We start from the raw sequence: 27,789 nt of genomic DNA, 5'->3' as shown, positions 1-27,789 counted from the left end.
GATCGCGATGGACTCTCACCCTCCTCTCTATGTAAATCAGGCCGGGAGACTCCAGGTAAGAGGAACCTTTTCACCTCGCTCTTACGTCGTTGCTTTTCTCAGTTTTCTATTGTTCTCTGTTTGACTTAAGCATTGGACGTCCCCCACTAGACATGTTTCGATGTCCCCAGATCGTTTCTCTTTGGTTGTAGGTCGACTCTCATATCGCGCAGCCCAGCTCCCACTGAGCTGAGCAGACTAGTCTGTCCGCTAAGTCGCCTAATTTCGTTAGGTCGGCTTTTGGTGGCAACGTATTTTATATTATACTCTATTATATATATTATATAAATATCAGGCTCGAGCCGGGCTCATGTAGGGTTGATGTAAGCCCGAGCCTGGCTTGTTTAATGGGCGGGCTTAAATTTTAGGCCCGGCTCGGCCCTTCGGGCTTAAAAATCAGGCCTAGACCCATCTGAGATGGTCCAAGCTCGGGTACGCTAGGTGGGATGCTCAGTTTTGAGTAGGTCTAGTCCGATCTAGGCTAGTCTTGAACTGTTAAAGACTTGAAACAGATATAGACTATATAAAAAGTTGTCAGGTGCGTAGGATTGCTTAATTTTGTTTCTAATCCTGAAATTTTGAACTATGAATAATGGGGCATTGACATCTTGGACCTTAGGTTGGAAAATTTTAGGTTAAAAGTTTGGAATAAAGGAAGTTCATCTCTCTCTCTCTCTCTCTATTTGAATGGCTGCTTTGCATAGCCGTTGAATAAATACATCCATTTGCATCAGACAAGAATATCCTAAAGAGTTCCTAGTAGAGAAGAAGTAGAGCAGAATATCCCAAAGGAAGTTCATCTCTGCCAATTCATTCTGATGGTGGGCAGACAAGATATTTATGCAGGAATTATTGACTCTATGCCAATAAAATCATGTCTCGGTAATTTTTCTGCACTATACCTTGGCCAAGTGGACTCGCCACGATACTACAATTTTATGATCAAACCAATGTGCTATTAGAGAAATCAAATGTTATATGCGACTGATATAATGGTATCAAATAAGAGCCAGTATAATGTTTATTTTTATATTGCTATTTTCTCATATTGATGTTAATAGAGTTGTGTATAAATTCAATTTGAATATAGAACTTATGATATCCTGATGTTACAGTGTTCTATTTTAAAAATCAATATCTAAATTTTTAGCTTAAAAAATTTCTTTGTAAGTGCTGCATTACTCAACAATCTTGAATTCTGCGCACCATCTGCTCATAGTGACTTTACTAAAACCATGCATACTGTGTAATGTTCTGACATTGGGATGAAAGAAAGTTGGATTCTTTTCACTTTTCTGCATCTTGGTCCTTTTTGAACTTTAAATCATTGAGTTATTGCATTCACCGACATGATCATTTCCTTGCATATTAAATTTGGACATTATCTGATATTTATTCCAATTGTAGGATAGTGAGGATGTTAGGCTTGAGAGAATTCTGAAGGAGGCCGCCATGGAAGATAAAACAGTAATCTTGACCACCTTGAATGCTGCATGGGCTTCTTCTGGATCAATTATTGATCTCTTCATTGAGAGTTCCGGCTTGGTGATGGTACACCTAGACTTCTGAACCACCTGGTGATAATTGCATGGGACCAGAAGGCATACATGCGATGCATGTCCATACACTTCCATTGCTTTGCCCTTATTACAGATGGAGTGGATTCCTCAGAAGAGGAGCGTTTTATGACTCTCGGATATTTGAACATGATGTGGAGAAGGATAGAGTTTTTGCGAGTAGTCCTTGAGAAGGGATATAACTTCATTTTCTCGGTACATTCATTTACTTTCATGTATCTAAGCTTTTAACAGTTTACTTTTCATGGCAAAGAACTAGGGACAGTGGTATTTTTTTTCCCATAACATAATCATTTTTGGAAATGTCTTTAAACATGTATGCAAATACATGCCTGATATACTGACATTTTTTTTTTGGTACATGGATATACTGACATATTTAGCATGGTATCAGTTGTGGTTCATTTAATCTTGAACTTGTTTATTTATGAATCTTTTTATATATCTCTTGGCCAGCAACTAAGTTTCATGGAATCTTATTGGGGCTTTTAGATGGAAAGTCATGGCTATCTGATACCTTCCCTAAATGCTATGGATGCGCACTAGAAAAGGTTTTGGATTGGGAGGTTCCATGATTTGACATACCAGTTTCCTTTATTTTGCAAGCTTGTGACACTCCCAATGTTCTCTATTTGTACTCTAGAATATTTTCTATTATTACAAAATTTATCTTATGCATCAAATTTTTTCCGCACTTGTCCATATTAAAGAACTTTATCAGTTAATGCATGCATGTTAAAAATGGGAGGATTTTATCTGTATTTCAATTTATTTCAACAAATTCTTTTATTCCAGAACTTCTCATTCATTAACCATATACTCCAATAGTGATACTATTGCATGTAAACCTATAGTAATTTCTTTATGCTCCTTGTTTGGAGTAATATAGAGTTGCATACACGTACATGAGTATCAGTTTTTCTCTTCAACAGCAATGTCTGTATAAGATAATATGACTTTCTCTATTGCCATGCGATAACACTACTGTTGCCTAAGAAGATATTAAACATATTAGTTCACTAAGAATGAAAATGGTGTTGATCCTTAATAGTGTTCTATACATATCTTTCCAAACAATTTTGAAGAGTATCACTATTATCACAAAACTTTTTTTCAGTCTGAATTATCTGGTTTTTTCTGGAGTTATAATCAATCAATGGATGGATTTATTACTATCTCCATCCTTTTCTTTTAAACCTTTGAATTTGTTTTGGCCTACTGACTGGTGAGAAATGATGTTAAGTTTTGTGTTGATTCACTTCCAACTAAATCCAAAGTTTACCATGTCATATATCTGTCAGATTTCCTCTATAAGATAGTTTACTTGTTTGATAATACTTCTGATCTTGTATGGTGTGGTAGAGTTTAGCATAAATTCATACTCTCTTCTTCTTATTTTCTGTTCCTGATGACCTGCAATACTCACCGCTATCTAGAACTGAAAATGATTTGGTGTGGAACAAATTTTATTATTCATCCAAATCAATATCTGTATTTATTCAGGCCTTTTTTTTTCATGGTCGCGACTGTTGTATTGTAGTAGGTCGGGGGAAGCTAATACTATTACGAATATTAAATTGATAGTGAAATTTGTTTCTGTTTATTTTCTAAATGGGCATAGACGCGAATGAGATACTAATCACATGCATGTGTTTAAACAGATATGAATGCAAGTCATATATTAGTTATATCTTTATTTCTTCCAAACAGATCTGGATGCAAGTCAGGTATTAGTTATATTCATATCTATTCTATGTGAATATGTGTATGAATCGGATATTAGTTTGAATTCAAATCAGATTTTTGAGCAAAGTTCAATAACGACAACCAAGGTTGCAAAAAATGGATTTCGTTTTGGCCATCTATGGGGACTCTGTTGTTGGTAGCTTGAACAGATTTGGAAGTTTCACTCCATGTTTGAATAAAAATATTGAAAAAGTTTGAATAAAAGGAAAAAAAAAAGTTATTACCAAACATTTTACAGAAGTTTGTGTTATCTAAGTGCTTTCTTTGTTTAGTTTCAACTACCTCAATTTGAAGTAAATATTATATATTAATGATGTTTATTAAGTATGCAGGTATTTTCTACTAAGAGCATAATTAGTCTTTACTTAAACTTTAGTTGCCTCGGAAATACATTATATGTAGTTTATTTTTTGAGCTTGTGATGCCTAGTGCATTGAAATCTTTCTTCACTTTTTTTGATACAAAACATATTGAATTTGGATATTTTTCCCATATTCTTGAGGTTAAATAGTTATTTTTCAAATACAACGTTGTTGGGGGAGGCCAGCTTCCCCCCCAGAGTGCATGAGAACCTTGCCGTCAGAGGACCGGATGACGGCCCGACCTTGGGCCGGCCGAGCCTTCCGTGCCCGACCCCGGAACATCCTGACCCGAAGAGCTCCCGACCCTCGGAAGTCCGCCCTCGACCGCCCACGACTGCGCGGTTGCATCCCTGCCAAAGTCTGGTCAGGGGCCATACCCTGCCTACCGGCCTCTGGCATTTAAATGCGCATCGACCTCTGCAAAGCCCTGACTCACTCAACAATTAATGTGTATCTCCGACTCACGATCAAACCATTAATGTGTATCGCCGGCTCACTCAACAATCAATGCGCCGTGGCCCTGTTAACTACAACATCCTCAGTCCTCCACGGCAAATTGGGCTCGGCAGCGTTCAGTCAGCCGTGACAACTCTCTGATCCCGGCCTCACCTCCGACATCGAAGCATTAATTTCACCTGATCGCGTACCAACTCGAGCGACGTGCTAAGCCGTACGGCGACCTCGCCCCATCACATCACAGGGTAATCCGACCCCCCTATAAAGAGGAACCCCTCCTTCTAATGGGGGGTTGAACGCAGAAGAAAGGAAGCAGAACGCTTCTTTCCTCTTCCTCTCTCCCAAATTTAAACCTCCTCTAACTTAAGCATCGGAGGGCCGGCGCCGGAAACCCCGGCCACCGGCTTTTTGTAGGTTCCCTCTCCACGGAGGACGCCGCTCGCCGATAGATCGCCGCCCGTCAGAGTTCGCCGAAGCTCCTCCTCCTCAGCCGACGGCCGCCCCCGGGTCCAATTTCCCCAGCAACAGTTGGCGCTAGAGGAAGGGGCCCGAGTCGCGGTCATGAAGTTGAGAAGTAAGGGAGCCTCCAATGCTTCCCGGCGTTCCCCGCATAGTCCTGGACACTCTGTCCAGAATTCGCCTTCTCCGACTGATCCGGATCCCCAAGCTCTGCCGGAACAGTTCAACGCTCTGGTACAACAAGTCTAGGCCTTGGCCGCCGCCGTCTAAGGCTTGCGGCGCGAGGAAGCCCTGCCTACGCTCATCCCGCAGGCCCAGGTCCCGCCGGTGCTTCCTCCGAACGGCCCGATTCTCCGAGGTCAGAACCTTCACGGCTCTTCCAGGGCCAACAACGAAGAGCAAGTGTCTCCCCGGAGAGAGCTGCCGGGGGGATCTTCAGACAGAAGACCCCAGCTCTTCGAAGCTGAGTCGGCACCGGACCACCGCGAGCCGGAGCAAACTACAGCGACAATTCCCCGGGCTGGGGAGCTCGACAGGAAAAGTCGAGAACCTGGAGCGCCAGATTGAAGCGCTCCGCAGCGGGAAAGCAAGGCATGAGGGGGACTTTGAATTCACACACCAAGTCCCCCTTTTCCCGCCAGATTGAGGACGAGCCGGTCCCCTCGAGGTTCAAGATGCCTCAAGTGGAGCCTTACAGCGGAACACCGACCCCCTCGACCACCTGGAAAGCTACCGGGCTCTCATGGCCCTGCAAGGTTCCTCGGAGGCCGTGCTTTGCAAGGCCTTCCCAGCGACCTCCGGGGGACAGCCCGGCTTCTGGTTTTCCGGGCTGAAGCCAAGCACGGTATCCTCTTTCGAGCAGCTCGGCAGGCAGTTCGCCACCAACTTTGCTGCCAGCCGACGCCAGCGGCGGACGTCGGATTCCCTCCTAGATATCAAGCAGAAGGAGGGGGAATCCCTCAAGGAGTATCTTGACCGCTTCACCTCCGCCACGTGGGAAGTTCGCGAGCTCGACCAGTCAATAGCCATGTCGGCACTAAAAACTGGGGCTCGTTCCTACAGATTCCTCTTCTCTATCGAGAAGAGCTTCCCTGCCGACTTCACCGAGATGCTGGCCCGAGCTCGGAAGTATGCTAAGGCCGAGGAGGCTATTGCCTTCAGGCGGGGTACAACGGAACAAGCTTCAAAGAAGCAGAAGAAACGTCGCGAAGAGCGCGGCCGTCAAAGAAGCCGGTCCCCCCGCCGAGAGAAGAACCTCCCCCGGCTGGAAAGCCCGCCTCGACAGCGGGGACAGTTTCGACCGAGGTCCCCGCCTCGGCCCCGGGCCGAGATTCTGATGGAGATGAAGGTTGGGACTTTTTTCGACCTCCGCCTCCTATGCGGGATACAGGAGTTCCCCGCAATTTCAGGAAGTACTGTCGCTTCACCGAGACCACGGGCACGACACGGAGGATTGTTTCAGCTCCGAGATGAGATTGAGGCGCTTATTCGCCGCGGAGTACTCAATCGGTTCGTAAGGAACCGACGTGAGGAAAGAAGGCCGGTGGGAAATGCCATACCACCCGAAAACCCGAATGACAACAGGCCCATCGCCGGCACCATCAATGTAATTGGAGGGACCTCGGCTGGAGAGCCAGCCTGGGAAGGAATCCCCCAAGCGCCAGCGCACTTCTGAAGCTATCTCGTTCTCGGATGAGGACTTGGAAGGGGTTGAGAACCCCTCACGATGACGCTGTGGTCATCTCTATGATTATAATAAGGTTTGATGTAAAACGTGTCTTGGTTGACAATGGAAGCTCAGCTAATGTTTTGTATTACCACGCCTACCAAAAAAATGGGGTCAACAGGAAGCCAGCTTCGGAAAATAAATGCCCCACTGGTCGGATTTACTGGGGACTCGGTCCCGGTCGAGGGCGGAGATCAGCTTTCTTGTGACGGTCGGCCTCGCCCCCCGAGAAAGTACAGTAAGGACGGACTTTCTTGTGGTCCGCCTACCCTCGTCCTACAATGCCATCCTCGGCACGATCAGGGTTAAATGCCTTTCGGGCCGTGGGTCCTCAACTTGTCACCTACTCGTGCGTTCCCCTACCAACCAAGGAGTAGGCGAGGTCCACGGGAACCAACTGATGGCTAAAGCGGTGCTATATGGCGAGCTGTAAAGCAAAGCAATGCAACTGAAGAGTCGAGTCGGCAAGAGCTAATCAGCCGAGGCGCCAACTCAAGCAATGGGCCGCTCGCTGCCCATAGAAACCTGGACGCGAGGGACGACCTCTGGAAGAAGCAAGTAAAGCCCGGTGAGCTTCTCATTCAAATTCCTCTACGAGAAAATTTTTTCGAGCTAACCGTGCAGGTCGGCTCCGGCCTTGGTGCTCGCGAGAGAGATCGCCTCATCAGCTTCTTATGGGACAATGTTGATGTCTTTGCCTGGTCGTCCGCCGACATACCAGGAATCGATCCTGAGGTCATGGTCCACCGACTCCAGGTGAAGCCGACCTGAGGCCTGTAAAATAGAAAAAACGGGGCTCTGCCCTGGAACGGCAGCAAGCCGCAGCCGAGGAAGTGAATAAGCTCCTTGAGGCCGGCTTCATCCGGGAGGTCTCCTACCCAGACTGGCTTGCCAATATAGTCCTCGTGAAGAAGGCCAACGGAAAATGGCGCATGTGCGTGGACTACACCGACCTGAACAAGGCCTGCCCGAAGGATAGTTTTTCCCTCCCCCAATATTGACCAGCTCGTTGATTCCACCTCGGGACATCAGCTGCTGACCTTTATGGACGCCTTCTCGGGGTACAATCAGATCCGAATGGCGCCAGAAGATGAGGAGAAGACGACCTTCATCACCGACAAAGGCACCTATTGTTACAAAGTGATGCCATTCGGGCTGAAGAATGCCGGAGCCACATACCAAAGGTTGGTCAGCCAAATCTTTGAAGACCAGATCGGCCGAAAATATAGAAGTCTACGTGGATGACATGCTGGTGAAGAGCCGAGCGGCGGAACGCCATGTGGCCGACCTCAATGAAACATTCTCCAAGCTCCGGAAATATCAAATGAAGCTCAACCCCGCAAAGTGCGCATTCGGAGTTACCTCGGGCAAATTCTTGGGCTTCATAGTAACCCAGCGTGGAATCGAAGCCAACCCCGAGAAAATTAGAGCGCTGCAAGAGATGACACCTCCAAGGACAGTTAAAGAAGTGCAGCGGCTCACCGGGCGGGTCCGCCGCCTTGGGGAGATTTGTCTTCCGGTCGGCCGAGCGCTACCTTCCTTTCTTCAAGATCCTTAAGTGGCCAAAGAACTTCCTGTGGTCGGAGGAATGCCAGCAAGCCTTTGAAGGACTCAGGCGCCTTCTGGCCTCTCCCCCGCTACTCACTAAGCCTCGGCGGGGCGAGGTTCTTTACTTGTATCTGGCCGTCTCCCCGGTCGCAGTGAGCTCAGTCCTGGTCTGGAAAGAGGACAAGCTCCAGAAGCCAGTCTACTATACCAGCTGAGTCCTTAGGGATGCTGAGACCCGATATTCTAAGCTTGAGAAGACAATTTTTGCCATGATCATTTTAGCTCGGAGACTCCGGCCTTATTTTCAAGCACATACCATAGCCATACTGACCGACCAGCCTATGAAGCAAAATACTGCAAAATTCGGATCGTGCTGGAAGGGTTGCCAAATGGGCGGTTGAGCTCGGGGAGTTCGACCTTGAATACCGCCCCAGACCAGCCATTAAAGCTCAGGTACTAGCCGACTTTATCGTGGAGTGCACCTTACCGGACGACCCCGAGCTGCCACTCACACCCACAGAGGAGACCCCGAGGCTGCCATGGGTCCTATATGCGGACGGCTCTTCGACCTCGGGGGGTAGCGGAGCGGGACTCATCCTCACCAGCCCGGATGGGGTGATGGCTGAGCAAGCCCTACGCCTCGAGTTTCCAGCCTCAAACAACGAGGCAGAATACGAGGCGCTCATTGCCGGATTCAAATTGGCGAAGGAGCTGAAGGTGGAAGACCTAAAGGCCTTCAGTGACTTCCAGCTAATAGTAAGCCAGGTCCAGGGAGACTTCGAAGCAAAGGAGCCATCGATGCGGAAATATCTCCAAAAGGTACGGAAACTTACGTCCGCCCTAGGTTCCTTCAGCATCTAGCACATTCCTAGAGCGGAGAATCTCAGGGCGGACCAATTGTCTAAGCTGGCGACCTCCCGCATGAGTGAGCTTTCCAAGGCAACGGTGCTCGAATATCTCCGAACACCCAGCACAGAGGAACCTGAACCAACCATGTGCATCGACTTCGAGCCAAGCTGGATCGACGGGTTCGTCCCGCTATCTCCAGGATGGGACCCTCCCTCACGACGAGCTGGAGGCCCGCCGGATCAGGCGTCAAGCTCTCCGGTACGTCCTATATGAGAACAAGCTCTATCGTCGGTCATTTACTTCTCCTCTTCTTAGATGTCTCCGCCCCTCGGAGGCAGACTACGCCCTCCGAGAGGTCCATGAAAGAATTTGTGGAAACCACCTGGGAGGCCGGGCACTAGCCCATAATATCCTGCGGCAAGGATACTTTTGGCCCACGCTTCAGAAAGACGCAACGGACTTCGTCCGAAAGTGTGGACCAGTGTCAATGGAACGCCAACATCCAGCGCCGACCTTCGGCCCCGCTGACCTCAATTATTGCCCCCTGGCCATTTGCCCAGTGAGGAATTGATATTCTGGGGCCCTTCCCCCTAGCCACCGAGCAAAGAAAATTTCTGGTCGTCTCCATCGACTACTTTACCAAATGGGTCGAAGCTGAACCTGTGGCCCGGATCACCGAGCAAAAAATGCGGAACTTCGTTTGGAAGTTCATAATATGCAGATTCGGACTCCCCCGTATCCTTATATCAGATAACGGCCGCCCAGTTCGACAATGTTCGATTCAGAGAGTTCTGCTCCGAGCTTGGCATCGACCACCGCTTCACCTCGGTCGCGCATCCTCAGACAAATGGAGAAACCGAGGTAACGAATCGAACTATTTTGCAGGGGCTCAGGGCTAGGCTTGATCGGTCAAAGGATAGTGGGTCGAGGACCTGTACAACGTACTCTGGGCTTACCGGACTACGTTCCGATTACCCACTGGTGAGACGCCCTTCAACCCTGGCATACGGCACGGAGGCCGTTATCCCGCTGGAACTCGGCCTTCCCTCCTCAAGGGTGGAGCACTACGATGCCGACTCCAACTCTTTCCGGCTCAGGAATAACTTGGACCTCGTCGAAGAGACACGAGAGGTCGTCCGAGTCCGAATGGCAAGGTACCAGCAGAAAACGGCCCAGTACTACAACTCCAGAGTCAAGCCCAAGCTCTTCAAGGTGGGGGACCTCGTCCTCAGGAGAGCCGAAGCTTCTCAGCTCGCCGAGCAAGGAAAGCTCACCCCGAACTGGGAAGGACCGTATCAAATCGCTCGAGTGCAACGACCCGGAGCGTACAAGTTGAAATCTCTTGAAGGAACCCCTATCCCGCGAAGCTGGAATTCCGAGAATCTACGGATGTATTACCAATAAAATCCCAAGGAGTTCCGAGCGATCAGGAACATGGATCCTGTCTCCTCTTTACAATGATTTGTCTCCTCACAATGATTATGATTATGTCTCCTCTAATATTGGGTCGTTTGTGATCCTCAGATACCCCGACTAAGGTCGGAATACCCCGTGCGTCGACCGTAGAGTCTCAAACTCCCTCGACCTCGGAAAGCGCCACCAGGTCGACGATGAGCCCAAACTCCCTCGGCCCCATACTCGATACCCCGACTAAGTTCGGGATGCCCCGAGTGTCGACCGTAGAGTCCCAAACTTCCTCGACCTCGGAAAGCGTCGCAGGTCGACAGAACGTTCCCAGACCCCTCGACCTGGCGCGCGATTCCTCGACCAAAGTCGGGATGCCCCGAGGGTTGACCGTAGAGTCCCAAACTCCCTCGACCTCGGAAAGCGTCGCAGGTCGACAGAGCGTCCCCAGACCCCTCGACCTGGCGCATGATTCCTCGACTAAGGTCGGGATGCCCCGAGTGTCGACCGTAGAGTCCCAAACTTCCTCGACCTCGAGAAGCGTCACGGGTCGAGAGTGCGGCCCCAGACCCCTCGATCTCGTGTACGATCCCTCAACTAAGTTTGAGATGCCCCCGAGTGCCGACCGTAGAGATCCAAACTCCCTCGACCTCGGGAAGCGACGCCAGGTTGATAGCAAACCCAAGCCCCCTCGACCTCGCGCTCGATACCCCGACCAAGGTCGGGATGCCCCGTGAGTCGACCGTAGAGTTCCGAACTCCCTTTACCTCGGGAAGTACTGCCAAGCTGACGACGAGCTCACGCCCCCCCAATCCGAGGAAACCGGGGACAGTGCCTTGATGGTCCTCCAGGACATTCAATAGCAACAACGGAGCAACGCTCGCGAAAGCTTTCGACAACGGCAATACCACCTGGTTCAATTGGTATTCCCGAAATAGACCCCAAGCTAAAGGGTGACTTCGAAGGCCGGCCAGGAAACAAAGCGAATCTACTCCGTTACGAGGCGCGCAATCTCGGAGGTGCAAGAGGTACATCCCACTTGACACCCGCCTTGTTATATTCATCTACCTATGTATTGCCAACAAAATCCCGATTGAGATCGGGACCTCATCCCGGCCAAGGCCGGGTCGCCCCTACGAGTTGATCCAAGACCGAGGTCCCACCGACCTCGTGCACGCTTCCTCTACCAGTGGCCCCCATGACAACTCATGCAAACCTTTTTGAGTAAGGACCTGATTCGGCCCCCATACGTTGAGACATCGATGTCGACCTGTGAAGATGACCTCGATCACGGGCGTGCTGATCGAGATCAAGAGGGTCGAGGTACTCTTTACAGGTTCCGACTCCGCTGGCCAGAATCTCGGCAGAGCCCGAGGGCAATAACCATAAAAACCCCGATGACAGTTTGACTATTGGCTCATGCTCCCCTTCAGGGAACGGCCCTAACATTTTTTCGGACCTACGCTCCAAAAAGCCAAACTCAAAAGCTTGGCCAAATACCCCGATAGCGACGTATGCAAATCTAACAAGGCCCCTCTCGGGGGTCCGAGGCCCGAGCTTGGTGCCTCAGAAATCCAAAAACCAAATCCAGAGACCTCTGCGAGCTTCAAATCCGAGCTCCAAGACTTGGGTGAAGCTTCCTAGAATCCAAGCTCAGAGCCTCCTCTAATCAGCGTAATCAGAACTTAGACACTTAAACAAGTTAGGGGAAAGAAAAGCAAAACACAGCCAAGAAGCATGTCTTCATTGACAAGCAGCCCAAAGGCTAGGATACAAAGTCGAGGGTCGGTAAACAATAAATTGAAGTACCGGCCTCGCTTACAATTGAAGAAAATAAAAGGGAAAAATAAGCGCAGAAGGGCGAAAGAAAACCTTTTCATTAGTAAAGTGCCGGAAGGCTAAGTACAAAATTGGAGGTCGGCCGTTCAACAAATTTGAAGGCCGACCTCATTTACAACAAAAGGAAGATAAAAGTCTAAGTCCTAAGGGACGGCAGTTGCGTTGGCGTCACCCTCGGGATCATCTATGGCGATGACCTGGGGACCTTCGGCGGACATGGGCTCGGGGGGTCTGCGGCGGGGACCTCAGCGGGCGCCTCGGGAGCGTCCTCGGTGATTTCGCGAGGGAGAGCCTCCGTCACCGCCGGCGCGGCTACGTCCGCCTCAGCCTCGGCAGACCCCTCGGACGCGAGGGCAGCAGGAACATCGTCGTCGGAGTCGGCGCCCAACCTCATCCTTGGACGAATCGTTGAGAGATCGAGCTGGGGGCAGTACCGAGCCATCTGCCTCCGAAAGTTGTCGAAGCCATGGAGGAACCCATCCACGGTCTCCTCCTCTAGCATGTCGCGAAATTCGTCCGAGTCCTTGAAGAAGTCCACGGTATGCTCAGCTCGCTCGAGTGCCCTCCTTTTCCGGGCCTCAAGTTGCTCGACCTTCAGGCGCAAGACCCCGCCCTCGTATTTGAGGCCCGCAACCTCGGACTGAGCCTCCGCCAGACGCGCCTCCGATGCGCGCAGGGCCGACTTGGCCAGGGAATGAGCAGCCCTTTCCTCCTCGAGCTCCTCAACAATGGCCAGTCGCCCAGCCTCCGTCGCTTCCCTCCGCGCTTCGGCCTCAGCCAGCGCGGCCTCCAACTCGGCGACCCTCTTCTTGGCCGGCTCCAACTGCCGGCTGAGTCGCCGAGTCTCCTCCTGACATCCTTGGGCGATGAATACCAAGGTGTCGACTTCGTGAATGTGCTGCAAGAGAAAAGAGAGAAAGCGATTATAAGTAAAAAACATACAATATGTACCCTAGTAGCCGAAGGAAGATTAAGAGAATGGCTTACCCGAACAGTATTGCGATAGGTACCGTCGACGATCTCTTCCAGCGATAAGTTTCGGAACTCGGCCCGGTCCGCTGGAAGCATGGCGCGCCGAAACACTGCACGCGCGACATCGGCATCGTGGAAGGCCGAGCTCCCCTCAAGGAGTGGGGACCCTGGCTCGGCTGATTCCCCCCTTTGGCCCCTTGAAGAGCTCGGCTCGTCCGAGCTGGGGACCTCGGGGCCCCTGCTCGGCTCGGGCCCCGAACGCCGTGGCTGGATTACTGTCGGCCCTCCCCGCTGGGCGACAGGGACAGGACAGGATGGGGCCGCCGAGCCCGCATCACCGGCGGCCGACACCCGCCCTCGAGCGGCTGCGGAGACCCCCGCCTCCGGGCCTTCCATCCCGGCCGAGGTAGAAGCGGCGGCCGACTCCGACTTCTTCCGAGGCTGGGGAATAGCCCCGCCGGCCTCGGCCTCCCGCCTTTTCAACCGGGAGAAGAGAGATGTGTTGCTGGTCGGCATGTGAGAAAAGTCTGAAACAAAAAAGATTTTTCCTAAGTATCAGACCAACGTTAGAAGAGCAAGAGGCAAAGACGAAACAATACGACTACTCTTACCCTCGGGACGCGCCGAACTCAAGCCAACGCTCGCCAAGGCGCACTCACTTAGGAGCTCGGTTAGGTTGAACCCCTTTCCGAGGCCCCGCAAAGCGTCAAGGACCCTCTGGTCCCTCCCCGAGGGCTCGGAGAGCCTGTTAAGGGCCTTCAGCCGGGGGTGCCCCTACCTCGGGTCAAATCCCCACGGCACCTCGGACGCAAGAAAGAAAAACTTCCCCTTTCACTCATGAATAGAGGAAGGGGCATCCTGAAAAAGCGACATACCACCCCGAAAGGCGAAGTATAGCCACCCTCCATCCGCCGGGTTTGTCTTTAGTAAGAAACACCGGCGGAAAACGCTCACCGAAGTCGGGATCCCATGTGCAAGATAAAGGGACAAAAACCCGACTATGGTCTTCCACGAGTTCGGAGCGAGCTGTGCTGGGACGAGTTGGTACTCCACCAGCAAGCTGTTCACGAACTTGTGTAAGGGGAACCGCAAGCCGGCCCAGAGCGTTTCACGATGAATCGCGATCCGACCTGGGGGCGGCCGCGTCACCCTATCCTCCGGCCCTGCAGTTTCGAGACGAAACCCGGGCTGGAAAAAGAACCGGGAGCGGATTAACTCCAGCTCCTCCCCCGACAGACTAGATCCGACTTCCTCCGGACCAAAACCCATTTTGGAGAAAACAGAAGTAACCTAAAGACGAAAGAGACCGGAAAAGGAGAAAGAAGGAGAACCCCCTAGCTAACACAAAAAAGAAACCTATGGGGGGAGTCGCCGGAAATCGCTCCGAGCACCACCGGCGAGATTCTGTTGAGAAAGAGGACGAAGGTGGAGACGGCGAAAAAGAGAAGGCAACCGAACAAGACTCCTCTTAGGGCTGGTTTGGGGGGGTTTATATAGACCCCTCTAACGGCCCAGATCGGCGGGTTCGGTTTCCACCCCCCGTCTGGATCACGCCACGTGTCGGCCTCGGAAGCCGAAACACCGCATTCATTCCGGACCGATGCCTCGAGCGCAGAACCGAGGCGCCGTCCCATCGGATCTCGCAGCATCATCATGGATCCGCTGCGCCGGATCGCTCCGAAAGGCGAGCAGATGCCGCCCCCGCTCCCTTCATTTAAGAAGCCCCAGGACGCGTGGAGCGTCGATGTAATCTTAGCCTCCCAAATCCCCGTTCGACCGATATGAGATTAAATGCGTCCGACCTCGAGTAATTAGCCTAATCCTCGATCCCGGACTACCGGCTCGGCTTTAAATCCCGAGCGGCTGATCCAACACCCGACCTCAAGGCGATCGACCCAATAAATCTCCAGATCACACCACGTGTCCGCCTCAAGGATCGACACAACATACTTATCTAGGAAAGACGCCTTGACTATAAGATCGAGGAGCCACCCCATCGGGTCCTGGGACCCCATCATGAGTTCGCCATACGAAACGACCACGAAGGGCCAAAAGGCGCAACCCCCCGTTATGAATACTTCGGGATGCGTGAGGGCGCCGACATAATTCAACTCTCCTCGATCTCAGTTACCGTAATAAAGACTTTTACTTCCCGCGTCCGAGCTCGCAAGCGGCTCGAACTCGGAAGTCGGAGGGTAGTGTTGGGGGAGCGCAGCTTCCCCCCCCGAGTGCATGAGAACCTTGCCGTCAGAGGACCGGATGACGGCCGACCTCGGGCGGCCGAGCTCGGTGCCCGACCCCGGAATATCTGACCCGAAGAGCTCCCGACCTCGGAAGTCCGCCCTCGCCGCCCACCTGCCGCGGTTGCATCCTGCCAAAGTCTGGTTAGGGGCCATACCCTGCCACCGCCTCTGGCATTTAATGCGCATGACCTCTGCAAACCCCCGACTTACTCAACAATTAATGTATATCTCCGACTCACTCAACAATTAATGTGTATCGCCGGCTCACTCAACAATCAATGCGCGTGGCTCCTGTTATCTACGGATCCTCAGTCCTCCACGGCAAATCGGCTCGGCAGCATTCAGTCAGCCGTGACAACTCTCTGATCCCGGCCTCACCTCCGACATCGAAGCATTAATTCACCTGATCGCGCACCAACTCGAGCGACGTGCTAAGCCGTACGGCGACCTCGCCCCATCACATCACAGGTAATCCGACCCCCCTATAAAGAGGAACCCCTCCTCAATGGGGGGTTGAACGCAGAAGAAAGGAAGTAGAACGCTTCTTCCCTCTTCCTCTCTCCCAAATTTAAACCCCCTCTAACTTAAGCATCGGAGGGCCGGCGCCGGAAACCCCGGCCACCGGCTTTTTGCAGGTCCCTCCTCCACGGAGGACGCCGCTCGCCGATAGATCGCCGCCCACCAGAGTTCGCCGAAGCTCCTCCTCCTCAGCCGACGGCCGCCCCCAGGTCCAATTTCCAGCAACACACGTAATTATAGAATGCAATTATTATTTAATATAGAGAACAAGATGTTAATCTTGTGAAGCTTCTTGTGTTTAGTTCTTCATGTCAATCTTTATAAACAACTATAACAAGGGCCTTTTTGGAGGCCTTGACCCATTAAGGGATATGTTTATTATCTATCCCCTCTTTTAACTCAAGAAAATGAAATCAAGAACATTGAGAATTGATACTATATAAATTATCTACTTACATAACAATAATCGACAACTGTAATATAATAGTAAGCACCAATATAAAACATAAAAAAGTATCTATGGCTAGTGTCAATCAAGGGTTTAGGTCTTGGTGGGATGGTGGGGTGTCCCACCATCTTGAGTGTTGGGATGTAACATTGTCCCAAGTGTTGGATGGAATGGCCCACCATCTTGGATACCGAGTATTGGGGCATCCCACTATCCTTAGTGTTAGAGTGGGCCGGGATGTGGCGCATCCTATTCCACAAGAAAAAGGGATACCCCGTCTCACAGGAATTAAATCTTTTGTCTCAATCAGTTTTAAAATTGCCAAAATTGATCGGAACCCAAAATTGATCTCAATTGACCTATTGGTTTCGGCCGAAATATGAAATCTAGACAACTAAAAATAAGCGGTAAATCATACAGGATTGGGACAGTAAAGGAGTTGTAAATTGATGATTTGGCTACAATTTCAACAAGCATTCATGTGAAAGCATGAAATAGATAATAAGATTCCACACTTGCGAATATTTTTCAAACAAGAAAGTGAATAACAGTTATCTTGTCTAGAGAATTCAGATAATTAACAGTCCTCTCCTTGTTCATCATGCTGTCAATGTCCATGTTGGGCAAGTGCCTATGGACAGGTACAATAATAGGAGAAAATCAACAAAAAGAAAATGAATAATTCTGAATCAATATTGGCTGAGCTAGCAATTTAGGTTTTAAGGTGAAGATAAAATAAAAAGTTGTAAATGCAGAAATAAATAGGTGCTTGTCATGTTTCAACTAAATATTTGTAGAAGTTGGGTAGTTGGATATATACCAAATGCAAAATACAATTTGAAATATTTCATTGTGTTTATGAACCTTCTTACCTATTTAAATTAAATATTATTTCTTATAATTAGCATAAACAAAATAAAAAGCATGAATGGTATTAAAGGAAAAATGCACCTTAATGCCACAAAAGTATTGTAAACTTCAAATGGGAAAATAATTACCCATTTTGCAGATCTTACCCAATCTTGATGGTATATCAAGGCTTCAAGAGCCTCAGGATTCAGTGAACTTAGTAATATATTCACTCAGCCTCTTATGCTAAACATGGACTCCTATGCGCATCTAGACATCGGAATGGTCAATACGCCTTCTGCAACCTGAGCTAACATAGATTACTTTAGGACAGGCCATTGTACTTCCATCAGCTAATATGTCAAATTTGACATCACCTTCAACCTACTCTCTCACTATATATATATATATATATTGATCAGAGGAGTGGGTAGGAGTCCTACTTCTGCCTCCGTTCATTCTTTAAGCGAATCAGTTGTCTTGTGTTTTTAACTTGGATGGGTACTCAGTGAGATGTAGATTTGGCTAATCATGTTCGAGAAATACTTTTAGGATAGTAGTATCTATGTTTGATAGTGATGACTCTAAGTTTGATTTGTTCTGGAAAAATGTTATATTCCCTATATTTTATATAATACGATTGGATGTGAAAATTATTTGATATGATTTTAGGTCAGGTTAACATAAAAATTTAACACAAAACCTTGATCCATACTTGACCTAACCTTCAGGATTCTTTGACCCAAATCGACCCACAGAACTGAAACCAACTTGAGTTATCCATTCCTTGCTCTATTTGCATGATGTAATGCATGATGCAGCTCTGATCCTTCTCACTTCAATGCAAGGATTGCTAAACCGGTACCGGTTTGGTACCGGTTCGGTATCGGGCCCGTACCAAGAGAAAACCAACCGGAGCTGGAGAAGACGAAGAGAAAGAGAGAACGAGCAGGGGAGGGAGGAGAAGGAGCACCGTGGATGCCTGCAGAGGGGATGCGGTTGCGTCAGAGGATGTGGCTGCAGCCTCGGCCTCCACTGCACCCCCGCGGCTTCTGCCGCCCCCTTGCGGCCCTCCACAGGCGTCTGCGGTGCTCCTTCTCCCTCCCTCCCTCCCTCGCTCGCTCTCTCTTTCTCTTCGTCTTCTCCGGCTCCGGCTGCGAACCGGTTTCAAAGCTAGAACTATACCGGTAGGCCACCGGTATGGTTCGGAATGGGCGGAATCGTCTGGTTCGGGACGGTACTGGACGGTTCCGCATTCTTTGCTTCAATGGCACCGGATCCAACTTGCTCGAATCACCTGATCCAACATGAAATGTCCTGTTTTTACCTGGCCTTGTGGAACCTATAGTAGAGGAATGGAAAAAATCCCATCTCCATTTAGACCAATTCTTAATAGTTGATTGCAGGTCAAGCATGGTAAAAATCCTATATCCATTTTAGTGAGTGATAAAACATATAAACAAACAATTATGATAGTGGATACGAGGGTGCCATCTGGTTGACTTGGTAAAGTCATTGGGTGTTGGATACAATGACCTGGGTTCAATCCTTCCCTCCAACTTTGGGGAGGTTTCCTCCTGACCTTGTTCTCAAAGAGGAAAAAAAAGGTTATGAAAGTGGATATTCAGATAAATCATGATGAAGTTTAATATTGATGACAGAAATATCAGGTTTGAGTCATACCACCGTACTAGCACGAGCCTGTCTTTTTTTATTATTGCATTTGATAGATCAGAATGATAAAATAATAAACACACTCGAAATTCACTTTGAACTAAAATAAACTCAAAATAAATATAAATCATTTGTATTTTTGATATATGGAATCTTTGTTTTTGCTGGATATGTTATTGATTTTAGTTATTTTGTCCTATTCATTCTCTCCTCTAGAGTTCAGAAACAGTAAAAGAAAATCAATTTTAATTAAAACATGAGATAGTTAAGATTTGATCATTAAAGCAGTAGTTAGTGTCCACTTACTCTAATCCCCTTCTCATTAAAAACACTAAAAGCATAGTTAGAGACATGGATATCAAAGGTCTCATCATCTTCATTTGCTACCTATCTATTATAAAAAGTAAAAGAATAAATTAAATATATGATTTTTAAAACTATAAATAGTGAAACCATAAGAAATGTTGAACAAATGTGACATCAAAAACTAATTGCCTTCAGATTGAAACAACCAAGCTCAAGTAAATATCTTTAGTTTAATTTTTGGAGGGCGCTAGAAAATTGGTCTTCCAACCATGCTGAATGAATCTTCTAAGCAACTATTGATACAGGGATGACTAAGACATCATGAACCACTTTTGAAAGTTTATAAAATCAAATTTCATTCAATATCTACCATTGTAAAATATCAAATGGCTACTTTCTATCTGGCTGTTTATTCCAGAAATTGATCTGTTTTTGATTTGTTCTCAGTTCTCTTGAAGAATAGAACTCAAATTCAAAAATAAGTCTTAGTTCTGGATTGAAAGTATTTTGACAAAGTATTTTTTATATGTTACACAACATTGAATTTAATGTGTCACCTCCACTATATGATATATTGTCCTCATTCTTGTTATAACATTAGCGTAGCATCTGTAGTGGTTATTTCAGCCGTAGAAGAATGGCTCCTATTGTTAAAATGAACATAATTTTTCGTTTTACAATATTGATATGCTCTATGCCTTCAACACTATAAATTTTTGAACAAACATGCTCCATCAGTTTCTGCTTGTATATAGGATCATGAATCATGCAACGGCAAATTTGACATTTGATTCCTACTACTATTTCTCAAATCTGTACATTTTGTATGCCATTTTCTTCACAAAACTTTGTATCTATTTCTTCCATCGCATGCCAATAAACTTCCTATAAGCCAATAAGTTTCAAAGGGGATTCAAGGATTTTAAATAAGTACTTGTGGCATCACAAAGGACCTTCAGGAATCTATTCATTTTCATGTATTATTAGTTCATTCATCATTAGAAGGACAACAATGCGACACATATCCCCCAATAATAGAAGGGAAATGTGATGATAAATAACTGCATCCTCACCATAAGGAAATCTAGGTTCTATCTTGTTGGAACATTCTGTAGATACAATATATAAACTTTCTTAATTGCTTTTGTGTCTGTTACTTTTTCTCAAACTATCTCTAATCGTTTAGATGCTAGACCAAACCTCTGTTTTTAAACCATCTTGCACAATAAGGTTTCGAATAAATGCACCACATTGCACGTGAACATATTGCCATTACCATGACCATCTAGCCTTTTCTCAACTATTTTTTTGGGGTCGGCTTGATGGATCTTCATTTGCCAAGTATTCCCATTTAGGGCCATCTTTGTTGTCATTCCAAGTTTCAGAAAAGGAGACGCTTTCGCGCATATCAAATTTGGATCCATTTCATGGTTACTGACATGCTTTTACGACTGGTTGTCAGTCTAGGATCAACCCTCCACCTTCCTCACCCAGGCTTGAGACCAGCCATGGCGGTGTAAGGAAGAGAGCTAACTTTTGCATGAGAATTCGTTTTCAAAGTTAGCTATGCATATCCATCAAACTGTTATTTGGTGAAGTATTATCTGCTATCATTGATGACAACTTGTCCTCAGTGCCTCCTTCCTTTAAAAGACTAGAGTTGTTCTTTGCAAGTGCAACAATGGTGCTTGGAGGTGGTATATGTCTAAGATTATAACCTTCTTTTGTAATTTCCATTTTTTATTCATGCAGCAATGCTCAAGTAGCCATTTTTTTGTGATTCATGTCCTCAACTCAGTAGCAAAACTAATCCTTAATGTAACCAACTATAGTCATGGATGTATTGCTTTTTTCTCCTCGTTATAATTTCTTCATATTACCTTTACCTGTATTGCCTGTGATTACCAGATATGGCTATTTGACTATCAGCTTGACAATCTGAAATGGATAGTAATATTGTTTTTGCCATTGCTCTTTTCTCTCAGAAGATCCTTATTGAACAAATATGATCAAATTGACATTTCTACGATCACTATGGTTTTGAAAAATAGCTTTTGATGTACATTATGTTTAGGGGTCTTTGGCCTTTAAGCATATTTCAATTTTGCATTTTGCTTCGGTGTTCCATTTTTCCCAAGAATATATGTTTCTGGACAACTTTCACATTTTTCTCTTTTCCCATCTGGCCTAGACCCTAACATACAGAGTAAACCCAATATTCTGAAAATTTTTTCCTTCTTTTTAAACTCGGGGATATGTTGAAATTAATGTCTGCAATTTTATCATTTCCTTCAACCAAAATTTGGTTGGACATTTTTACCACATTATGCTACAAAAATAAGATAGAATATTCTGCAAACTATTGATATTTGAAATTAGTGTAGACCATAAACTGCAGCTTAAAAACTTGTTCTGCATTATGACAACTCCAAAGTGTCTCAAAGCTGAACTCTGTGGGCCTTTAACCAAAAGAAATCTGAAACTTTGTGAAAATTCTGCTATTTCTTGGTCATTTTTTCATTTGTTTGATTTCGGTGAGGTAGATTATTAGGATTTTGCTAGTTTTGGAAAAAAACTATTAGCATTTCTATCTTTGGTTCTCGGAAATTGAAGAATGGCTGTCAAAGAGATAGAAAGGTGGACTTTAAGTGAAAGAATGATGCTCAGGAAGCAGCACCCATTTTTCACTTTAATTGGACTAGATTCTAGAGCAAGGATAGAGGAACTGTTCTAAACTGCCCTGTTCGGAGCGTACTGAGCCATACTGGCAGTTGATCGGGACGGTTCCGCCCATGAAATTGAGAAACTGGCGAAGGAGGGGGGGAGAGAGAAGGACAATGAGGAAGAGAGAAAGAGAGTGGGAGTGGGAGGGAGAGGAAGAGGAAGGAGGGAGAAAGAAGGAGAGGGCCGCGGTGTCGGAATAGGGTCGAGTGACCGAGGAGAGGGGGCTTTCGAAACCCTCTCTTCTTCATGTGTCAGAATAAGGGCGGAGCCCCTGTTTCAAAAGGAAAGGGGCTTCGGCCCTTTATATGTTTTCTGAATATTTTTAAAGTGAAGTTGCATCCACTGACAACTTCAATTATTAATTTCTTTTTTTAAAATTTTTTAAAGTGAAATCAGTAGCTGTGACTAACATCACTTTAAAAAAATTCAAAAAAAATATAAATGGGGCTGAAACCCCTGTTTCCTTTCGAAATAGGGGCTTCGCCCTTATTCCGATGCATGGTGGATAGAGGGCTTCAAAAGCCCTCTCTTGCCCCTCCTTCGGCCGTGTTTTGGCACCTCCGCTCTCTCCCTCTATCTCCCTCCCTTCCTCTCCCTCTCTTTCTCTCTCTCTTCCTCTCTTTCTTTCTCCCTCTCTCCCTCTCTTTCTTTCTCCCTCTCCCCCTCCCATTGCCTGTCTCTCTGCCGCCCTCTCTCGCTTTCTCTCCCTCGTTTCCTCCCTCTTCCTCTCCCTCCCTCTCCCTATCTCTTTTCCTCTCTCCTTCTCTCTTTCCTCCTCTCTTGCTGGTTTCCCTGTCGGTTCATGCTAGAACAGTATGGCACGTGGGCGTACCATACTATATCTGGCCTATCAGCATAGGTTCTGATTTCGATACTATGTTCCTTACTCAACAGAGTTTCAATTTCTACAATTTTAGCTGATTCAATGGTTTGGGGTCTACTTTTGGTATTTTTCTTGAAATATGTGACTAAATCCAAAAAGCAACAAGTATAATTAGGGAGAAACAAGAAAAGGTAAAGAAATAAAAAATAAGTGAAGAAAAATAAATCAGTCGTAACTTTGTAATCTATTGTAGTTTTTATAACAAGGGATGTACTGTTTTGGTGGTTTTGTATTGAAGCAACAAAAAATAATTAAAATCTACAATTTTCAAAAATTCATGTTTCATGTGAAAAAAGGTATTATTTACTATTTGATGGTAATCTAACACATGATAACAGAAATGACTATTGTGTTTAAAATAGCCAAGATCATGTTAGAATTATTACCCCTTTTTTTTCTTTTAGATCTCTGAAATTTGACATAGAGATGGTTGTAATTTCTCAAAACATGAAGAATCTAAGTTTGAAATAGAGGAAATGGTTCCCAACACTTTAAAAGATAAAAATTATCAAAGTATAGCGTAAACAACCTATTTATATATAAATTTGGCCTCATATGTTAGTTTTAGATGAAATTTCAAAACATGGTTGGCAACCAGTCATAAAAAAAAAAATCAAGCTATGTACAGAATCCAAACTAAAAATTTGTCACATGTGGACTTATAAAGCCGATCACCAGTATTTGAGACAAGGTTTGGTGATTATGATTTGGTTGTGACAAATTTAACAGAAAAGTTAACCTCAAGATTCAAGAGGCTATTTTGCGATCGAGAGATTTTGAGAAATTAGAGGGTAAGAGTGGTTTGTAGAGTGAACCTGTCAAAGAGCGGATGACCTAGATTTAAGTGCAGTTTTTTTAAAATTTGGGATCAAATCTCCTTTCTAGGGTGATAACTTCACAAACCAAAAAGTTTTAGGCGTATTTCATGATTTCCACTTATGGATCTTGTATATCAATCTTTGCTATTTCAAAATCTTGTTAATCTATATGAAACTTTTATTTTTTATCTACAGCCTTTGTGTTTTTTTTTTCATGAAAAATAGGTACCTTTTCTGTTCTATTGTGAGTTACAGTTAAAACCTTAATTTGTTAGCAATTAGATGTGCTTAGTCTCATAGTTTATTGCTATGTGTGAAGATACATACACTGCTCAATATTTTGATGAGGTAATCAGATTTTCATGTTCCCAGAAAGTTCTATAGAAAAACAGATTATTTTATAGCCAATCTCAAATCAATACCACTTATTTGTGGATACTGATTTGCCTTCTCTGCCACTTGGGAAGTGGAATATTATCAAGCTAGCTGGTTCTATAAAGAAGTGGGTTCATATTCTGTTTTAGTTTGGTGAAATAATGTAGCGAACATCCTTAAAGATGAGGCTGAGATATCTTAATATATTTTAGAAGGAATACATGTGGTGGTTGATTTTTCACCCCAGAGAACTGCAAGGATGTGCAATTGTTTGAACCCTTGAAATTCTTCTTTTTCCATTGTTTTACATGTCTTTTCATCGCCATTTTTGTATCTGAACTTTTTTCTTCATGGTCTCATTGTTTAACTGTTCTCATTCTTTAAGTAACAGTATTATAATTTATCAAATTCTTATCATCATGTTCAGAATTTGGCAATTTAATCTGATCCTAGGTACTTTGCAAATGCAATAGGCTCTTAAAATATTTATAATGGTTGTGCTTTGTAATTAAATGCCCTATATCCAAAACTTGTTTATCTATTAGGCAAGTCCAATGGATGTTTTCTAAAATCTTAGATTTATGTAAAAGGGAATTTCAAAGCGAACGTCTAAAACTTTGAAATTCTCTATATAACAAGAGTTTATACAAATGTTCTTGGAATTTCTATTAGTAACCACTTATTTGAATTTTTGATGAGAAGGGGTCAAGGAACTCTGAAACTAACAATTCAATTCTTGTACAACAAGCTCATTTTTCTATTGTTGAGAGGGATAATTCTCCTATCATCATGCTTTGGTCTTTTTATAACATCAACCACCCACATACACTATCCTTTGTTCTGGGCCTTTGTTTTTTCAATCGCTTAGTGATGTTGATGTGGCCCTTCTTATAACTATGATAGAGATCTTCCTGCAGATTTGTAGTTTGAGTTGCTTATGTACCATATCATACGACTGGTGAAAGAACCCTTTGGGGGTGGAGACCTTGCAGAACCTTTGGTATGCTATAGGAGGAATGGGTTCTTTACTGGTAGTTGCCAGATTAAATTTGTAGTTGACAACGAAAACATTAAGGTGAATCTTTTCAACTCAGATCTGTTACTGATTCTTTTGTCATCTTTGTGGCTGTAAGCTACCATGCAAAACAGTAACAACTCATTTAGTAACAGGAATCACTGTTTCTGTGAAACCAAATATCATATTTTGCATTCACTTGTTGTCATTGCAGCATTGTCTTCATGATTGTGAACTAATTTGTTACAAGAATCGCCGAATTGGTATTGGTAGGCGTACCGGTCTCCTTAACACAACATGCCGCTGTGGCACCGGAACCGGTGTGGTTCGCACTGGCTCATAGCCCCGTTCGGTACACATCAAGTATCGCTTGGTTCAGGCCGATTCCGGCCCCATAGGGGTAGGAACCGTTTTTTAATGCCAACTGGACTAGTTCGATACGGGCTGAACCGGCCGGTGTGGGCTGGTCCGGTTCAGCATTTCTTGATTTGTTGCTCAAGAACACATTCACATATCAAAGGTTATCAAATATACTCATATTAAATTTGGAAAGAAATAGAAAATTGATTTGAAATGGGTGCCATGCTTGACGTCCAACTGCTGAGTTGTCAAAGATTTTTGACATATCACACGGTTAATTGCTTGTAACATTTTTTAGGAGACTTGTTTCTTTATCTTTTTAGGTCAGGTGCATTATGATAATCTCTCTCTCTCTCTCTCTGCCCACCCTCTCCCCCGCACACACGCTTTTCTCTTTGTTTGTGTGTTCATGCATATGTTTGCATGTCCTTGGGACGTTATGTGCTTCAAAATATAGATAAATTTAGTAATACTGTTGGACAATTCTTTTTGATGGTTTTCAGCAGAATAAAGAAAATGTAAAAAAAAATCATGGTTCTGTGCTGATTTGTATAGTTTCAACTTTCACACCACTTAATTTATGAAAATATATTTATTGAATAACGGACTTTCCTGAATGTTTTTATTATTGGTTTAATTGCAGGATGCAGATATCATGTGGTTCCGGGATCCATTGCCACATTTTTATCCAGATGGAGATTTTCAGATAGCTTGTGATCACTACATGGGTGATGCCACTGATCTAGAGAACAGGCCTAATGGGGGATTCAACTATGTAAAGTCTAATAACCGAAGTATAGAATTTTATAAGTTTTGGTACTCATCACGCGAGAAACATCCTGGATCCCATGACCAGGACGTGCTTAATTTTATTAAGCATGACCCATTCCTCACAGAAATAGGAGTGAGAATTAGATTTTTGAGTACTGCTTATTTTGGTGGGATTTGTGAGCCAAGCAAAGATTTAAGTCAAGTTTGTACTATGCATGCAAACTGTTGTATTGGTTTGGGCAGCAAAATTCATGATTTAAGAATTATGCTTGATGATTGGAGAAACTATAAGTCACTGCCACCAAAAATAAAGAGATTTCGCCTGTATTCATGGAGGGTGCCACAAAATTGCAGGTAAGATGGACATTTTAGATTAAAACATAGAATACAATGTGTTATATATTATGCTATATTACATGACTGATATTTATATTTCTCTGTGCATTCCTTTGCACTCATTTCTTGTTTCTATTTTAATCTGATGTGGTGACATGCTCATTTTCTTTCAGTCTTGCTGAACTACATTCATGAACAAATTTGCTTGGAGAAGATTGATAGATGATGTGCAGCTGTAAATAATTTACGCATGTTCCAATCTATCACTTTTTAGAGGTTAGTAGTAAGATAGATAGTTTCGTTTTTCTTAAGTTGGTGCATGCATTATTTACATTAGATCAGTAAAACAGAATTCATGCATGTTCCATTGAACTATTTTTGTAAATCTTATAACAAAACCAGATAGTGCTGTCTCTTTTAGGATGCACTTGTGGTTCTATTACATGAATGTGACTGTCAGTACAGTTGTCTAGTCGTGTGACTACCAGATGTTGGACTGATTTTCCATGGCCAACAAGCTTGTTGTCTTTCTTATTTGTTACTCGATAGGTCAATGAGGGTTTTCATAATTGAGACATGTTTTCTTATGCTTTTTGACAAATTATGCTGATGATAGCCTTACCATTGGTAAATATTAAAAACCAAGGGCCTGCTTGGTAATGATCCGCTATATCTGGCAGGATCAGGAGGGGAAGAGAGCGCTGGAGGGGGAAGGAGGTAGCAAGAGAAGAAAGGAGATCACCGGTGTCGCAGGCCCGGTCCTCATAGGATTAAAGAAAACGACCACTCCAGGTCGTGGACATCGGGGCTCTCGACCCCTTCCCCTCTCCCTCTATGCTTCCACTACCTCCTCCTCTCCCCCTCTGGCACTTTCTTCCCTCCCGATCCAGCTGGATCGGGTAGATCGTTCCGCGCCCTAAATGTGTAATCATATTTTCTTGATCCATTGATTTATCTGTGGATAGCAGATGCAGTTAATTTTCCAGTAAATACTAGATTAGAAACTCCTTTTGATGAGTTACCAATAAACAAATGCTCAGTTCATCTTACCTAGATGGCTTCAATTTTGGAGATTTGCTATGCCTCACGTCCTGTTATCTTCTCGTTCATGTATTTTCTTGTACTTCTCTTTCAGTATGGTTTTTCTCTTTCGTGATTGCCATATTTCACATTGCAGGTGCATAGCCTTCATTGACGACGTGGTAGAAAGGCACCAGTTTTTTGTGGAATTTTGCAAGATTACATATTTCCTTGGTCTTTGCCACATGAATACTTGATTGGTGAAAACTGAGACTGGAGAATTATCAAAAACGGGAAAACAGAAGAGGGGAACTACTGAATCCAGCAACTCGAGCATACGCGAGAAAGTTCTCTAATCAGGACTTGTATACTCCTTGCCGATATTTGTATCTGTAAAATTTTATATATTAGTGAATCTAAATAATCATTCATTTCCTTTTGCTGGTGATGCAGTTCCCGTTTGTTGCTCAA

General features: G+C 45.3%; 1 pseudogene; it reads left to right on the top strand.

Moving 5' to 3' along the window:
- The first annotated feature begins 7 nt into the window (after positions 1–7).
- On the top strand, positions 8–27,789 carry LOC120110756 (annotated as a pseudogene).

The sequence above is a fragment of the Phoenix dactylifera genome, chromosome 5, assembly GCF_009389715.1.
Source record: "Phoenix dactylifera cultivar Barhee BC4 chromosome 5, palm_55x_up_171113_PBpolish2nd_filt_p, whole genome shotgun sequence".
Classification (NCBI taxonomy): Eukaryota; Viridiplantae; Streptophyta; class Magnoliopsida; order Arecales; family Arecaceae; genus Phoenix; species Phoenix dactylifera.
This window is presented reverse-complemented; position numbering and strand designations above follow the sequence as displayed.